We start from the raw sequence: 19748 nt of genomic DNA, 5'->3' as shown, positions 1-19748 counted from the left end.
AGCATGAAATGAACATGCACACTTTTTTCTAGGCGTGAAGACGGAAATTCCAGTCAATGCATGCGGTCACCGCCGCGCCAGCCAATCAGAACGGGTCTAGGGAGATAACGCTATGCTTTCAGGGGAAAACTTCAGAAAAAATATAATTGAATGGTATAATTGAAAAATAGTTCTTCATCAGGATTGTCAAGCAGATTATAGAATGTTCGGTGAAATTCACCACGGGTTTCTCTCAGAAGGAAGTGTTCTCGGCTCCAAATTCTGTTCCTTTTTCTCTTCCTCTGTCTCAGTAAAAGCAGAATGAGGCAATCGTCGTCATCCGAAGAGTCCATATTGTTGGTTATTGTTGTATTACTCGGTCAAAGTAGAACAGACGCAACACGTGAACATCCAAGCATGAAGTTTAATGGCCCAGGGTCCGGTTCTTCACGTGAACGTGTAGCGTGCAGCATGCAGCGTGCAGCGTGAACCTTCTATGGCCCAGCAGCCTTATATAGACAGGTGTGTGCCTTTCCTAATCAAGTCAAATCAGTTTAATTAAACACAGCTGGACTCCAATGAAGGAGTAGAACCATCTCAAGGAGGATCAGAAGAAATGGACAGCATGTGAGTTAAATATGAGTGTCACAGCAAAGGGTCTGAATACTTATGACCATGTGATATTTCAGTTTTTCTTTTTTAATAAATTTGCAAAAATTTCTACATTTCTGTTTTTTTTTTCTGTCAAGATGGGGTGCTGAGTGTACATTAATGAGAAATAAAATGACCTTTTTTTGATTTTATCAAATGGCTGCAATGAAACAAAGAATGAAAAATTTAAAGGGGTCTGAATACTTTCCGTACCCACTGTGTATATATATATATATATATATATATATATATATATATATATATATATATATATATATATATATATTGCACTAATTAACATAATTCTGGGTAATAAGTTCCATTTCCTTCCTACATCTCCATTAATCTTTCATGGTTTAAGAACATACATATTTCATATTTCAATACACTTCACCCTCATATTTTACAGCACAGTCTACTTATATTTTATTCTAAGTTTCCAGTTTATTAGTAAATAAATCAATGTTCCGAATAATCATAGTGTGTATACAGTATATACAATATATGAACACAGTATATATGCTGAGTTTATTAGATTTCATAATAATAATAATAATAATAATGTTACACTTTATAATAATAATATATTTTATGTTACACCTTTTTTAATAAGTGAAAATTAAATGCTGTCAGGCATTGTCTAAAACAGAGACCTGAACACTGTCATTTTCCACTCCAGCTCCCAATTATCTCATTAATATTCTTTTTACTACAGGCTTCAAGAACAAAGATTTGGATGTTTTTATACCCAATTAATTTCATGATCAGAATAACTGCACAAAAAAAAGACAAAGAAATGCAATGAAAATTGATATTATTTTGCCCAGAGCTGTGTTTAGATTAAGTTAATTTTCTATGATGTCAGATTAAGAGCAGCAAATTTCTCATTAATTTGGGTGCAGTGTTTATGATCTTGTTATTTTATCCTGTGAAAATAATTTCTGACTGTGATTACAGATTTTCCAGATGGCACGGAGTGCATTTCTAATGTCAGTTGAAAGGCTGTTTAATCACATTTTTCATATTATCCAATATCTGAAGAATGAGAGTGGTGTACAAGCTGAACTCAGGCCATTTTACTATTTCTCATCAATCGTCATGTCGAAGCTCATGGAAAAGCTGACACACACACACCCCCCACTTAGTTAGTAATTCTTCTCTTCGTGCTGGTTTCCATGCCAATCATTTCTAAAAGTTGCCTTTCACATTCAGTAAAATGTTCAGAGAGCCCAATGACACCTACATGATCCCATGACACCTACTACTTAGTGTAGTAAGTTGCCAAAGACTGCTTTTGCTGTCAAGCAGAGAGAACACCTGAGTCAAACTTACATGGCAGACAGTCTGTATAATCTGAATTGAATAATAAATGGATTAATTGTAGTGAAGTTTTCTGGAATTAGATATTTATTTCAGCTATATTTAAAGGGTCTCCAGTGTCAATAAGTCTTCAAGACAGTGCTACAGTGGCATACAAAAGTTTGGGCACCCTTACAGAAAATGTCTGTTACTGTGAATAAGTGAACAGAAGATGAACTAATCACCAAACAGCATAAAGGTAAAGACAACACATTTCTTTTCAGCATTTTCTGCAAGATTTGTGTATTATTTTTGTTTTGTATAATTGGAGAGTGAAAAAAGAAAAGGAACACCATGCGAAAGTTTGGGCACCCCAATACATTTGAGTTCTCAGGTAACTTTTACGAAGGTTCCAGACCTTAAGTAGCTTATTGAGCTGTGGCTTGTACAAATTCTTTGTTAGGAAAAGTCAGATGATGCAGATTTCAAAGCTGTATAAATTCTCTGACTCCTCAAACTTGTCCCTAAAATCAACTGCCATGGGCTCCTCTAAGCAACTCCCTCGCATTCTGAATAATAAAATAATTGATGCTCACAAAGCAGGAGAAGGCTACAAGAATGTAGCAAAGTGTTTTCAGGTAGCTGTTTCCTCAGATTGTAATGTTATTAAGAAATGGCAGTTAACAGAAACAGTGGAGATCAAGGTGAGGTCTGGAATATGAAGAAAACTTTCTGAAAGAACTGCTCATTGGATTGCTAGAAAGGAAAATAAAAAAACATGTTTGACTGCAAAAGACCTTCAGAAAGATTCAGCAGACCCTGGAGTGGTGGTGCACTGTTCTACTATCCAGCGACGCCTGAACAAATATGACCTTCATGGGAGAGTCATCAGAAGAAAACCTTTCCTGCATCCTAGCCACAAAATTCAGCATGTGAAGTTTGCAAATGAACATCTAAATAAGCCTGATGCATTTTGGAAACAAGTCCTGTGGACTGATGAAATCAAAATAGAACTTTTTGGCCACAATGAGCAATGGTATGTTTGGAGAAAAAAGGGTGCCAAATTCCAGGAAAAGAACACCTCTCCAACTCTGAAGCATGGGTATGGCTTGATCATGCTTTGGGGTTGTGTTGCAGCCAGTGGTACAGGGCACATTTCATTGGTTGAGGGAAGCATGGATTTGAATAAATACCAGCAAATTCTGGAAGCAAACATCACACCATCTGTAAAAAAGTTGAAGTTAAAAAGAGGATGGGTCCTACAATAAGACGATGATCCAAAACACACCTCAAAATCTACAACCCCAGTTCCATAAAAGTTGGGACAAAGTACAAATTGTAAATAAAAATGGAATGCAATAATTTACAAATCTCAAAAACTGATATTGTATTCACAATAGAACATAGACAACATATTAAATGCCGAAAGTGAGACATTTTGAAATTTCATGCCAAATATTGGCTCATTTGAAATTTCATGACAGCAACACATCTCAAAAAAGTTGGGACAGGGGCAATAAGAGGCTGGAAAAGTTAAAGGTACAAAAAAGGAACAGCTGGAGGACCAAATTTCAACTCATTAAGTCAATTGGCAATAGGTCATTAACATGACTGGGTATAAAAAGAGCATCTTGGAGTGGCAGCGGCTCTCAGAAGTAAAGATGGGAAGAGGATCACCAATCCCCCTAATTCTGCACCGACAAATAGTGGAGCAATATCAGAAACGAGTTCGACAGTGTAAAATTGCAAAGAGTTTGAACATATCATCATCCACAGTGCATAATATCATCAAAAGATTCAGAGAATCTGGAAGAATCTCTGTGTGTAAGGGTCAAGGCCGGAAAACCATACTGGGTGCCTGTGATCTTCGGGCCCTTAGATGGCACTGCATCACATACAGGCATGCTTCTGTATTGGAAATCACAAAATGGGCTCAGGAATATTTCCAGAGAACATTATCTTTGAACCAGTGGCGGCTGGTAGTCTTTCAAACAGGGGAGGCTGGTCGGTTACGATATTTCCAGATTTTAAAAGAAAAAACATCAATTTTGCCCATACTCTTGCCTCTGATCTGGCTGATTGTTGGCAGCGTCACAAACTGTGAAATAACAGGTTCTTTTGGCCAATTAGCCTACTGTCCAATATACATGATGGTGGTGTTGGGGGGGGGAGGGGCATATTTTAACATTTTATATTTTAAAATTGTGGCATGTTGTTTAAAAATTGATCATTATTGAAAGCAGCTCTTTGTCAGGAACCTCAGCAGTAGAGCTGGGTGCCACACATTTCATTCAATGACACTTTCCCTATATTTTACTTATTTTGACTGAGAAATGTTTTATTGACAATTTTGATAACCCTTCACTTTTAATCCAGGTCTGTAGTGTGAAATGTTCTCGGCTGTGTTTTTGTTTAAAAATGTTTTCCAAATTGTAGCTGTGTTTAATTCATATCCAGAAAAAATATATATTCCAATATAATATACACAGCATAAACATTTTAAATAGATTCTATATTTTTGGTCCATCCATGACATATTACTAAAGTAACCTATTTACTGTTGTTGATGTGGGTCACTTGCTGTTAGCCAATTCACTTTCTCATACCAGGAGAGCTGAAAGGAATGAGTATTATTCCCTACCTTTTTCACCAAGTCAATTTGAGGCGTTGGTCTACCCTGCTCTTTAATTTTAATTTTTTCCTCGAAAGGAAGACTGGCAAATGGCTTCGCCAAAATTAAATCAGCAATGCTTGGAATCCGTGCGCAGCTTTCTTGCTAGCTGACTAGCCCCCTCAAGTTCAGTCACTCAAATAAACGAAACTTCTGGAACTAAGATAGCATACTTGACAACACTATATTTACACTTTATTTACAATGAAAATATATATGAACTTAAAAAGCTTGTAGAAACCGTATGTAATGAATGAAATTGAAATGCAAGCTGCTCTCTTACAATACACCACAGCACTTGCGAATCCGCATGGGACTGAACTGAAATTCACCGCTGCTTGTCTATAGTTGAAACGAGCTGTCAATCAAAGAAAATATCCGGCCGCTTTCACCAATCACCAGTCTCCTCGTGGAAACTGCCATGTCCCTCCCATGTGAGGCTGGGAGTCCGTAGGCGGGCATTTTCGCAGTATTTGTCCAATAACCGTCTTGCATTGTGAGATTGAAAAGCGCAGAGCTCCCAAATGCCATTGAAGTCCACTGAGGCTGGGAGTCCATGAGACTCCGTGGGCGGGCGGTTTCGCAGTATTTGTCCAATCACCATCTTGCATTTTGAGACTGAAAGCACAGAGCTCCCAATGCCATTGAAGTCCACTGAGGCTCTGCTGCATCGCGCTGTCACGAGGGGGAAAAACTCACGCGCACATTAAAGTTATAAGGGAATGATTTCGCACTGTAGTTGGGTTGAGCACATATATTTCTATGATTCTGGATCTGAAATAGCAATGTTATAAGGTCGGCTATAACATAAGCCTAGCGCAATTCATCCTACACGATGTTCGCCATTTTAAGAGGAGGCTGAGCCTCCCTCGTTGTCTTGGAGCAATCGCCCGTGCTTTGAACACAATTCACCATGCCAGCTGCCATTGCCAGCTAAAACTCTATAGTTCAAAGAAGAAGCCTTCCACATCATTGCATTCCATTTTTTTTTTTTTTACAATTTGTACTTTGTCCCAACTTTTTTGGAATCGGGGTTGTACAATGGAATACCTCAAGAGGCACAAGCTGAAGGTTTTGCCATGGCCCTCACAGTCCCCTGACCTAAACATCATTGAAAATCTGTGTATAGATCTCAAAAGAGCAGTGCATGCATGACAGCCCAATAAATTTGTAGAACTGGAAGCCTTTTGCGGGGCGGCACGGTGGTGTAGTGGTTAGCGCTGTCGCCTCACAGCAAGAAGGTCCGGGTTCGAGCCCCGCGGCCGGCGAGGGCCCTTCTGTGTGGAGTTTGCATGTTCTCCCCGTGTCCGTGTGGGTTTCCTCCGGGTGCTCCGGTTTTCCCCACAGTTCAAAGACATGCAGGTTAGGTTAACTGGTGACTCTAAATTGACCGTAGGTGTGAGTGTGAATGGTTGTCTGTGTCTATGTGTCAGCCCTGTGATGACCTGGCGACTTGTCCAGGGTGTACCCCGCCTTTTGCCTGTAGTCAGCTGGGATAGGCTCCAGCTTGCCTGCGACCCTGTAGAAGGATAAAGTGGCTAGAGATAATGAGATGAGATGGAAGCCTTTTGCAAGGACGAATGTGTGAAAATCCCCCAGGTAAGAACTGAAAGATTATTACGTAGCTGGCTACTGTCAGAGAATGTGTTTTGCGACATGCATTTTATGATAGATGTGTTGCGACAGTTAGAGACATGGGGGATTTTACGGCACTCTACATTATGGCTGGGACTTGTGTTAAGAGAGCACTCTGTTAATAAAAGACCGAAGTTGAAACAACAAAGAACTCTCATCATTTTAGAATAAACTAATAAGTTTATTACATGGTGTCAGAAGTGGGCAAGGATGGCAAAGTTTCAATCACCGGAGAGTTTTTGTTTTGAGAAACCGGCGGAGTGGCCTGACTGGAAAAAAACGATTTTCCTGCTACAGGATGGCTACTAAACTGGACAAGGAGGATGGTCCGGTTCAAGTGAGCACGCTGGTGTACTGTATGCGCTCGGTAAGGGAGTGGAGAACATACTGAGCTCTTTCTCCTATGAAGAGGGGGAAAGTGAAGACCAGTTTGATGTAGTTATGGTGAAGTTTGATACCTATTTTATCACAAGATGCAACGTTATCCACGAACATGCCTGTTTCAACCAGAGAGTGCAGCATGTGGGCGAGCGCGCAGAGACATATCCACGCTCTGTACGAACTGTCTGAACACTGCGACTTCAGTGCAAAAAGAGAGGAACACATCAGAGACCGGATCGTGGTAGGCATCTCGGACAAAGAGTTGTCACAGAAACTGCAGCTCATCCCGAAACTCACTCTGGAGATGACTGTTCAAGAGGTGCGGCAGTCCGAGGAGGTAAAAGCACAGGTTAACCAGCAGGGAGAGTGAGCCTGTGCCATTCCAGAAGTTGCACAGAAAAACGGTGCCAGCGCACAGACTAAAGAGTGGAGATTGTGCCAGGACAAACATAAACACAAAGACAGTGACCGCAGAAAATGTGGATGGTGCAGCAAAACACCACACAGTCAGCATGATAAGTGTCCGGTGAGACAGTCTACATGGGAAAAAGGGGCACTGGGAAAGAGCGTGCAGAGGTAGGCTGGTGAGTGAAGTGACCGAGGATGATGGACATAATAAACATTATTAGCTTGGCTCAGTTAACAGCACATCAGATGATGATGATGAGTGGACAGTAACACTGGATATTGAAAATAAGCCTGTAAAGTTTAAAATCGACTCTGGAGCTGACTGCAGTGTTATGAGTGAGACTGTGTATAAAACACTTGAGCCAAAGAGAGTCCTACACAAGGCTAGAAAGTACTGAGTGGTCTGGGGGGTGGTTTGAACTGTTTGGGGCAATTTATCACACAGACTGTATACAAGGGCAAAACATACACCAGAGGCTAACCACCTTCATAACACCTTATGGAAGGTACTGCTTCAAACATCTCCCTTTCGGGATCACCAGCACCCCAGAAATTTTTCAAAGGAAAATGGGAGAGACTCTTGAAGGGCTGCAGGGAGTTGCAGTCTTTATGGATGACATCATTGTCTTTGGTAGGACAGGGAGATGAGTGAACACAATGAGCACCTGCAGAAAGTAATGGAGCGTCTAGAGTCAGCGGGCCTGAAGTTAAACACAGAGAAATGCGTGCTGAGAAAGACTGAGTTAAATTTCTTGGGCCAAGTGATCAACAAAGATGGTGTGTGACCCGACCCGGAGAAAGTGTCAGTGATCAATAAGCTCAAAGTGTCCAAAAGCTATCAATAAGCTCAAAGTGTCCAAAAGCTAAGGAGAGCCCTTGGCATGATAAACTACCTGGGGATATATTCCTGACTTCACCACAGTGGGTCAACCACTGTATGAACTGCTAAGATCAACATCAGACTAGATTTGGGGTCCTTTGCAGTAGATGGCCTTCGACAAAATCAAAGAGCTTCACACAACATCACCTACCTTGATGCATTATGATGCTAACAGGAGCACAGTAGTCTTAGCTGATGCTAGCAGCTCTCTAGTTGGTGGTGTCCTGTTACAGCTCCATGGTGAAGACTGGAGACCAGTGGCATTCTGTTCAAGACGACTAAGCGATGCTGAAAAAAGGTACGCTCAAATAGAAAAAGAGTGCCTTGCATCTGTGTGGGCGTGTGAGAGATTTGAGGAATACCTCTATGGCTTGCCTGCATTTAAACTGATTACAGACCACAAACCCCTCATTCCGCTGATGAACTCCTGAGACCTTGACAACACACCAGTACACTGCCAAAGACTTCTCATGCGGCTGATGAGGTTCAACTTGGAGGCTGAATACGCACCAGGGAAAACACTGGTTGTGGCAGACATGCTGTCCAGGATCCCACAACAAGGAATGGCGCACAGTGGAGACAGCCACACAGATGTTGAGTGTTACATTGCTGCTGTGATGAGCAGCATCCTGTTGTCACAGACGAAAATGGATGGCATCCGAGCAGAGACAGCCGCTGATGAGCAACTCCAAGTGGTAATCAGGTACATTAAGAATGGGTGGCCTGAACACATAAAACACACACATAGCTGTGCAAGAGAGTATTTTCCTGTGAGACATGAACTATCTGTGCATGATGAGTTGGTACTCAGAGGGAGCAGGATAGTTATACCAGGGTTAATGAGATCAGAAATGTTAGAGCAAATACATGACGGTCATCAAGGACTTAACAAATGCACAATGAGAGCAAACACTTCAGTGTAGTGGCCTGGCATAGCTTCACAAATCACATACAAAGTGGAGAACTGCATGTACTGTCGGGAGCATAGGAGAGCACAGAACAGAGAACCTCAACACCCCTCCCAGACAGGCCGTGGAAAAAAATCAGCATAGATCTCTGTGAACATCTCATCTCATTATCTCTATCCGCTTTATCCTGTTCTACAGGGTCGCAGGCAAGCTGGAGCCTATCCCAGCTGACTACGGGCAAAAGGCAGGGTACACCCTGGACAAAGTCGCCAGGTCATCACAGGGCCGACACATAGACACAGACTCTAAATTGACCGTAGGTGTGAATGGTTATTCACACTCACACCTACGGTCAATTTAGAGTCACCAGTTAACCTAACCTGCATGTCTTTGGACTGTGGGGGAAACCAGAGCACCCAGAGGAAACCCACGCAGGCACAGGGAGAACATGCAAACTCTGCACAGAAAGGCCCTCGCCGGCCACGGGGCTCGAACCCAGACCTTCTTGCTGTGAGGGGACAGCGCTAACCACTACACCACCGTGCCGCCCTCTGTGAACATGAAAAAGAGAACTTTCTTGTCATAGCAGACTACTATTCCAGATACCTGGAGATACTCCACATGCCAACCACTACAAGTGCTCAGATGACTTTAAAGCTGAAAGCTACTTTTGCCCGGTATGGAATACTGGAAGAGGTTGTCAGTGACAACGGCCCACAGTTCAGCAGTGACGTTTTCAAAGACTTTGCCCATGAGATGGACTTTACGCATGTGACCTCTAGCCCCCACAACCCACAGGGCAATGGACATACTGACCGTGCAGTGCAAACAGCCAAAAGAATACTGAGACAAAAAGATCCATTACTGGCTCTTATGATCTACAGATCCTCACCGCACAGCAGCACTGGTGTCAGTCCAGTGGAACTATTAATGGGCAGGAAAATCCGAACAATTTTACCTACTCTGGCTAAAGTCCTGCAACCAAAATGGCTGAATCGACAGCACATCAGAGCTAAGGATGCTGTGGAGAAGAGTAAGCAAGCTTTCCACTACAATAAGCGATATGGTTTGAAGCCGCTCACACCACTGCAGCCAGGAGGCCCTGTTCTCACTAGGCTGGACAATCAGAAGACTTGGTCCACACCTGCAGAAGTGGCTGGGGAGCACACAATTGAGAGATCATACAGTATGTCATCGTTACAGAGCAAGGAGCCCTGTACAGGCAAAACCATCGCCATCTCCAAGCACTGCCTGATGTGGGGTCCCCAGTCGAACACTCTACAAAACCAAATACACCAGATACTCAGGCAAGCCCTGGATGTAGCTCTCCTGGTCCAAATGTGACCCCTAATGGACTGTCTCAAACCAGGTCTGGTAGAGTTGTTAAACCTGTTCAGAGACTGGCTCTGTAAAGGACATTATGGTTACATTGTTCAAAATGAAATCTGATATTGTATTGATATAATATAAAGTTGTTTGTTGATAAGGCTCTTAATGGCTGGTTACTGATGGTTCTGAGACCATAAGGGGAAGTTACTGTTATTTGCATTGCAGGATTAATGTTTGTATGCATTAATAATGATGCTGTTCAAAAAAAAAAGGGGGGAGATGTCAGAGAATGTGTTTTGCAACATGCATTTTATGATAGATGTGTTGTGACAGTTAGAGCCGTATGAGACATGGGGGATTTTACGGCAGTCTACGTTATGGCTGGGATGTGTGTTAAGAGAGCACTCTGTCAATAAAAGACCGAAGTTGAAAGAACAAAGAACTCTCATCATTTTAGAATAAACTAATAAGTTTATTACAGCTACAAAAAGTGTTTACAAGCTGTGATACTTGCCAAAGGGGGTGTTACTAGGTACTAATTATGCAGGGTGCTCAAACTTTTGCTTCGGGCCCTTTTCCTTGTTTGTCATTTTGAAAATGTAAAAGATGAAAATAAAAAATTGTTTTTTGCTTAAAATATAAAGGGAATGAGTCATCTTTAACTTTATGCCTTTTGGAGATCATTTCATCTTCAACTTGCTTAACTGTTCACAGTAACAGCAATTTTTGACCAGGGGTGCCCAAACTTTTGCATACCACTGTATATGGTTTCTCAGTAACGTGCTTTATGTGTTATTAACTGGTTACAGCTGCTATAACACAACTGATAACAGGAACTAACTTGTTTCAAGGATATTCAACAGCAAAATCTGTGATCTGTCATTCTTTCATTCATAAAATTGTAATGGTTGGAAAACCAAAATGCTGTTGTATAAGAGGAATAAAACACTTTTTTAGTGCAGTTATAGGAAACTAATTCACTCCAGAGTGGAAACAAGAACTCCGGTTCATCACACCTCCCCATCATTGATTATTTGCCTATAATAGCACTTCCTGTTGGGGTTATTCCTTATATATTTTTCTCTGAGACTAGTGTTTAGACTGAGTTTATGAGCTTATTAGTTTTAGTATAGAATGGATAATATATAATTATCTGGAAACTTAATTTCATGCTCTTTACATAGCCCTTGCTTAACCATTTGCTTTTAATTCAGGCAGAAGTATCGCAGGTGAATATATTTTTCTCAGACTTACACTCAGGTTATTGTATTATTACACTGTATTATTAACTGGTTGTGCAGTAGCTGCTATAACATTATTGTACTTTATATAACATTATTCTAATGTTATTGATAACCTTCTAAAGTAAGGCAGTGTGTAAAGTGTCACGCTTCTGGGCTCGCCCTCTGTCTGCCTCAAACCTCAGGACTCCATTTCCCATAATCCCCCCCCCCCAGTTACTACCGCGTACACTCTGTCAACCAATCCGGAACCACTTCGTAGGAGTGGTTCACGTGAGTTCTGATCACCATCACCTGTACCTTTTTGTTTCTGTCTGTATTTATATCCCTTTGTCTGTCTTATCCTTTGCGTAGTATTGTATTCATGTCTCGTAAGCCTACTGAGCGTTATTACATCGATTGTTCCGCTGTGTATGGCCCTTTTTGCCTTCCGTCCCCCCCCCCCCCCCGTTTTGCCTGGCCCTTGTGTTTTGATTGCCTGTCTCTCTTAATTCCCAGTTTCTCGATTATCGCCTGTTTTTCTGATTACGATTTGCCTAGCCATTGTGTTCTGATTGCCCGTATCTCTTGACTCCCGGTTTCTCGATTATTGCCTATTTGTTGACCACGATTTGTCTATCCCCATTACTGTTTTGGATTTCTCGGTTTTGACCTGGCCTGGCTTTTGTACATTGACTTGACTTCGGATTGTCCTCTCATCAAAGCCTTGTTTTCATTTTACATCTGCGAGCGTCTCATTTGTCACAGCCGCGTTACAAAAGTGTCATGACAAATCTGTGTAACTTGACTCTGGTACTATATGAACTTGACATTAATTTTGTCTACTAACCTTATCAAATTCTAACTTTTGTTTGTATTTAAGAATACAATTAATTTGGTCAGTGAAACTATTGAAAATCGTTGTCAGTTAAATAAAGGTTCATGTAAGTTAACTTTTTTTTTTTTGAATGTCGGAAAATATCTTAACTCTTCTGGAAATGGGGGTAGTAGAACATTTTAAAGTAATCGTTAAAGGGCTACTAAACATTATGTAAATTCTGTATCTGTTTGTTTTTAGCATGTCTTATTACCCAATATTAGTAACTGCAGTTCCTACTTGAATATTTTTATTTTCCCTCCAGCAACTGCAAAATTTAGTCTGAGCAAATACTTTCTTAAATCACCATGATGGCTTTTCCACAGTAGCTCTGTGGGTGTTGCCTGTTTACGAATGTTTAAACATTTATACTATCTGAAGATCTCGTACATCCAAACTGCAATTAGGATCAGTAATGGCAGACTGAGGCAACATCAAAGGCTTCGTCAGGAGAATTCTGACAAATTGTCATCCAGCTAGACACTGCTGGGACATGCCTGTAAGTGCCATCCCTGACCAGAGATTAGGGAGGAGAGAGAGTGTGAGAGAAAAGAGAGAAATGAAAGGAATACCACTCTATAAGAGATGAGAAGGGAAAATGAAACACGGTCCTGTCAGGCAGAGACCTGCACTGTGCCCTCTCATTGATCAGCCTGTGTCACAAGGCAGATGGAAAAAGAAGTGAGCCTGCTGAGGTGAAGGAAGGAGAAAGGGCTGGGAGCGAAAGAGAGAAGGTCAAGAAAGAACCCAGCTATAGTTAGTTTACAACCAGCATTCAATACTTCAGTGTAATCACTGGGGAACAAGAGGCCGTGAAGCTGCAGCAAAGTCGTTTTATGTGATGTAAGGACAACTGCTTGGGTTTGGCTAGTATTTATTATTAATGGGGCATTTTGCATTGTATCATGACCAGAAGAGCTTGGGGGAAGTACTAAAGTTTCTGGCCTTTTTGATTTTCATTTTTAGACAAAAATTGCTCCTTCAAAGAAAAAAAAATCTCCATCTGCTTTCAGCTGTAACTATAAGAATACACAGGCAGGACCTACTAGCAAAGAGCAACACTGATATAACTGCTGTTTATGCCCTGCAGTTTCACAGTACTCCCACGTATATAAAATACCATAGTGCTCACTTAAATGAGATCATGTAGCATCAGCACATAAAATCATGTCAAAATGCAGAAAATCAAGCATATACAGGTCAAGACCTTCATTTAATGTGTTCACATCAGAATGGGGAAAAAGTCTGATCTCTGTCACTTCAACTGTAGCATGGTTGTTAGTGCCAGAAGGGTTGGTTTGAGTATTTCATAAATTTCACACAGAGTGGTGTGGAAAAAAATAAAATCCTGTGTGCAGAAAGTCTGCAGGCTGTAACACCTTGTGGATAAGGGAGGTCAGAGGAGGATGGCCAGACTGACTGGAGCTAACAGGAAGTCAATAGTAACTTAAGTTTATTTAATTGTATAGCACTTTTAACAACAGACATTGTTGCAAAGCAGAAATAAGCACTCTACAACCATAACAAACAGAAAAGCATCTCAGCCAGAACACCACATCAGGCTCCACTCTGTCAGCCAAGAACAGGAATCTGAGGCTATCATGGGAACAGACTCCCCCAAACTGGACAGCTAAAGACTGGAAAAAGACCGGGTGATACCAATTTTGGTGAGCTTGTCCTTCAACTCTCTAGATTCTTGACAGGAGTGGAACCCAAAGTTGTCTCTGCTGTTGTACCCCATCCTCCTCAAGGTCTGATGTTTTATGCTTTCTGAGATACTCACTATGGTTGTAAAGAGTAATTATTTAAAGTTACTAGAGACTTCCTGTCAGCTCAAACCAGTCTGGCCATTCTCCCTTTATCTGTCTCATCAAAAAGGCGTTTCCATAAACTCTAGAGACTGTTGTGTGTGAAATTCACAGGAGAGCAACAGTTTCTGAAATACTCAAACCAGCCCAGCTTACAGTATAACAACCATGTCATGGTTAAAGTCACAGAGATCAGACTTTTTCCCATTCTGATGTTTGCATGCAAATGTTCTGCCATTATCACCATTAAATTCAAACCATGAAGCTGGTTTGTTTAGACCTGTCAGACATGGATTAATCATTATCATCATCATCTTTTCCCGCTTGGCACCAGCACGGCCTTGGGGCTCAGCTGCTTGGGGGCGGCAAATCGTCCAACAGCTGGATGAAGCCATTTCTATTTAGCATTAGCTTTAATATCTGGTGTCGGTCCATGCTAAGAATGCTCTCTGCTTTATTCCATGATCTTCTCTTGTCACATAGGACTCTCTTGAGAAGAGAGTCGTTCGACATTCTGCAGATATGAGCAGTATATTTGAGGTGCTGTTTCCAACAGAAGTTCTGAATGGGTTGGGTGTTAGTTATTTCCTTAAGTTTGGTATTTGTGATTTTGTAGGACCAGTCAAGTTCGCCCTGGAGAAGAGAAGCTGGGTCCACATCTTTCTTCTAATATTTATAAGCTGCAGGTGTAGAAGTGGAGAGTGCCAATACTTAAAGGTGCCCTTCCACCAAAAACGTTTAGTACTGGCTCTTTTTGAAATACCATAGTTCACTCTGAGTTGCATATGCATGCTGCATGTGAAAATATAATTCTACCCCCATTCCCTGTATTAGCTTATGAAAGAAAATAGTCGGAAAAACGAGTGGATCTGAAAAAGCCATACGATCTTATGTCACTTTGTAAATTAGTATTCATGGCCTCGCCCACCTTGGCTTGCGACCGCCCATGGGAAGGAAGTTCGGATTTAAGCGCGAGGAGAGATAGCAGAGCCAGTGTTGCCAGATTGGGCGGTTTTAAGTGCATTTTGGTGGATTTGAACATAATTTTGAGCTGGAAAATGTCAGCAGTATCTGGCAACACTGAGCAGAGCCCATCTCGTCAGTAGGTATCGAAGAGGACCTAACAGCAAGTTGAAAACATGTCTGAACAAGTTCGTGCCTGTGTTATTTGTGGCAGTAAGACATCAACGTTGCCTTTCTTGCCCAAGATAGAAAAGGTGAAGAATAAATGGCTGGAATTTATCTTTGGAACACCACCAGCGAACTATAATGCAGCATTAGTACTGTGTTCTGATCATTTCAACCACAGTGACTTTTCAAACTTCGGTGCCTTCAGTAGTGGTTTTGCTTCGAGGTTGCATTTAATCCCTGGATCTGTGCTGTCAAGACGATCGACCACCAGCTCACAAGCTGTAAGTAAAACATGAACTTTTTGTTCGAAGGTTTTTGTTACAAAATAGCATGTTCATATTCTCCATGTTAGCATGTATGACATGGTCACAAGCTAGGCAGGGATGAGAGTTTTCCACTTTTTCTGAGTAAAAAACGACCTTTTTATATTATGCCAAATCCGTTGAGAATTTTTTTAATTAATTTTGGGGGGTTGGGTATGTTCCTTCATGCTGTTCAAACTTTATTAACTCCAAAGATGTTTACACATTATTTGTAAGTCGCCATCTTTAGTCTCATTTAAATCTCGTTGAATGTGATGTAAAATTCATGTTATCTACATTGTTATTGGTCAAAACATCAACGTCGAGACCATAATAGCCAATCAAAACATTTTTTACAAAGACACCCACATTCTTTTTTTAAGTCACTCGTTCATTTTATTCGTTTGTTTGTTCAGTAAAAACCCAAACATTTGTTGAATTTTTCTTATTTCCTCGCGTCGCACCTCAAATCAAATCAAATCAAGTTTATTTGTACAGCGCTTTTAACAATAAACATTGTCGCAAAGCAGCTTTACAGAATTTGAACGACTTAAAACATGAGCTAATTTTATCCCTAATCTATCCCCAATGAGCAAGCCTGTGGCGACGGTGGTAAGGAAAAACTCCCTCAGACGACATGAGGAAGAAACCTCGAGAGGAACCAGACTCAAAAGGGAACCCATCCTCATTTGGGCAACAACAGACAGCCTGACTATAATATTAACAGTTTTAACAGGTATAACCCTCAACTGTCCTCATGGGGCCGTCCTTCACAGGAGTGGGGCGATAAAACTCCGACCAGCACAGGGCACCAGGACGGATCAAGCAGGTCCAAGGGGCAGAAGAGGCCAGCATCTCAATCCCAGGATCAACATGTAACTCAGAGGGACAGATGGGGGAGGGGGGGAAGAGAGAGAGAGAAAGAAAACATGTTGTTAGGTATGCCCTAAAAATGACAAGTATTAAATCTGTGTGGTAGGCTCGCAGAGACGAGAGTCTTTACATCAGGCATGACACACAATAGCATGTTAATATGGTAAAAAAATATATCATGACCTGCTCTGGCTGGATGCTTGATTGGGTGATGGGAGCACACTCCTCAGCAATGATGAGATGCAGATGGGACCCTTAGGCCTGGCCAAGACAATTCAGTTACATTTCACCGGGTCTGGGACGTGCGACAGAATGTCTGACGGCCGTTTCCCTGCAGGCTACGATAGCCAGTCGAGGTCCCCACCGTCTCCACAAAAAGATTTCCTGTTGACTCCATGTAACTCAGAGGGACAGATTTGGAGTGGGGGGGGAGAGAAAGAAAACACAGGTGGTTAGGTATGCCCAATGTCACCTGAATAAGTAGGAACAGTATACATATTGCACCGAGTACAAGCAGGGACTCCGGCAACTAACTATGACAGCATAACTAAAAGGAGAGAGCCAGAAGGTAATACAGGCATGAGGGAGCCCCGGGACATAAAGCAGCCAGCCACTGCACCGTCAACAAACTCGAGTGAGCAAGCGAGTGGGGACTGACAGCATCCATACATCCCAGTTTACCAAAACACTCTATGTCTGAGGACCCTCCAGATCTACTCCTTTACCTCATAAACACCATTAACAAAAGGCTTGACTAAACAGATATGTTTTCAGCCTAGACTTAAATGCTGAGACTGTGTCTGATTCACGAACATTACTTGGAAGGCTGTTCCATAACAGTGGGGCTTTGTAAGAAAAGGCTCTGCCCCCTGATGTAGCCTTCACTATACGAGGTACCAGCAGATAGCCTGCACCTTTTGATCTAAGTAGGTGTGGCGGGTCATAGAGGAGCAGAAGTTCACTCAGGAACTGTGGTGCGAGACCATTTAGTGCTTTAAAGGTCAATAGTAGTATTTTATAATCAATACGAAATTTGATTGGGAGCCAATGCAGTGTGGATAAGACAGGGGTGATGTGGTCATATTTTCTAGTTCTAGTAAGGACTCTTGCTGCTGCATTTTGAACTAACTGGAGCTTGTTTATGCACTTATTGGAACATCCAGACAGTAAGGCATTACAATAATCCAACCTGGAGGTAACGAAAGCATGGACTAGTTTTTCTGCATCATGCAATGACATTAAATTTCTTATCTTTGCAATATTTCTGAGATGAAAGAAAGCTATCCGGGTGATGTTATCAATGTGAGTTTCGAATGAAAGACTGGGGTCAATAATCACTCCGAGGTCTTTTACTGCTGCACGTGAAGAAACAGAAAGGCCATCCAGAGTTACTGTGTAATCAGAAAACTTACTTCTAGCTGTATGTGGTCCTAGCACAAGTACTTCAGTCTTGTCAGAGTTAAGCAGAAGGAAATTTATAAGCATCCAGTGTCTAATGTCCTTAACACATTCCTCAATTTTATTAAGCTGGTGTCTCTCATCAGGTTTTGCAGAGACATACAACTGTGTGTCATCAGCATAACAGTGGAAACTAATACAATGTTTACGAATAATATCGCCCAGAGGTAACATATATTGAGAAAAAAGCAGTGGACCCAAGACAGAACCTTGTGGAACACCAAACTTTACCTCGGTACGTCTAGAAATATCACCATTTATATCAACATACTGATAACGATCAGTTAGATAAGACCTGAGCCAGGAGAGGGCCATTCCCTTAACTCCCACAACATTTTCTAGTCTATCCAGAAGAATGGAATGATCAATGGTATCAAATGCTGCACTAAGGTCAAGCAACACAAGTAGCGAGACACAGCCCTGATCAGACGCCAACAGTAGGTCGTTTACTACTTTAACCAGTGCTGTCTCTGTGCTATGATGAGGTCTAAATCCTGACTGATACATTTCATGGATGTTATTCCTATGTAAATATGAGCATAACTGCTGTGCCACAGCTTTTTCAAGGATCTTGGAGATAAAGGGGAGGTTTGATATTGGCCGATAATTGGACAGCTGACAGGGATCAAGGTCAGGTTTTTTAATCAGGGGTTTGATAACTGCTAGTTTAAAGGATTTGGGTACATAGCCAATCATAAGAGAAGAATTTATTATTTTTAGAAGCGGTTCAATTACTCCAGGCATTATCTGTTTGAATAGATGTGTCGGTAAGGGATCTAGTACGCAAGTTGAGGCTTTTGATGTAGAGATTAATGAAAGTAATTCAGTTTCTTTTAGGGGAGTAAAACATTCTAACTGATGATCTGATACAGTTATATTGTTAACTACAAGGTCACTTTCATTGTCTAACCTTAAATTAGTAGTTTGAATTTTTTGTCGGATATTCTCAATTTTGTCATTAAAAAAATTCATGAAGTCGTTGCTACTACATACTGCAGGTGTGCATGTGTTGATAGTGGACTTATTCCTGGTTAATTTTGCTACAGTATTAAATAGGAATCTAGGATTATTTTTGTTATCTTCTATTAGGGAGGAGAGATATGTTGATCTCGCAGCACTAAGAGCTTTTCTATACTTCAGGAAGCTCTCCTTCCACGCCAATTTGAACACTACCAATTTTGTTTGACGCCATTTACATTCCAATTTTCGAGTGGTCTGTTTTAATGTGCGAGTGTCATCATTATACCAGGGTGCTAATTTTTTGTCTCTGACCATTTTCCTTTTTAGAGGAGCTACATTATCTAAAGTATGGCGGAATGTTGACTCTAAGCATTCAGTTGCCTGATCGAGTTCTGCAGGGGCTGACAGTGACCCAATCAAAGTTGACAGCTCTGGGAGATAATTTATAAAGCTCTGTGCAGTAGTTGACGTGAAAGTACGTTTAATACAGTAGCGTGGTGAGGTGCATATATTATTACTCAGACATATTTTGAATGAGATGAGACAATGATCTGAGATAACTTCAGACTGTGGAAGTATGACTATATTGTCTACGTTCAATCTGAATGTTAGTATTAGATCAAGGGTGTGACCACCATTATGGGTCAGTCCTATGACATTCTGCTTAATCCCGACTGAATCTAAGATGGACACAAACGCTGTTTTTAAAGGGTCTTCTGGGTTATCAAAGTGAATATTAAAATCTCCGACAACTAAAGCTTTGTCTAAGGAAATAACCAAATCTGAGATAAAATCTGCAAATTCAGAAAGAAACTCAGAATATGGCCCTGGGGGCCTGTAAATAATAAGCAATGGAATTAACTGGGTAGACTTATTTTTCGAGGCTACATACATTATATGAGTATGAAGAACTTCAAATGTATTAAATTTATAACCAGGTTTGTGTGTTACACCTAGATAATCGTTATAAATAACCGC

Source organism: Neoarius graeffei, chromosome 13 (genome assembly GCF_027579695.1).
Source record: "Neoarius graeffei isolate fNeoGra1 chromosome 13, fNeoGra1.pri, whole genome shotgun sequence".
NCBI lineage: Eukaryota > Metazoa > Chordata > Actinopteri > Siluriformes > Ariidae > Neoarius > Neoarius graeffei.
This window is presented reverse-complemented; position numbering follows the sequence as displayed.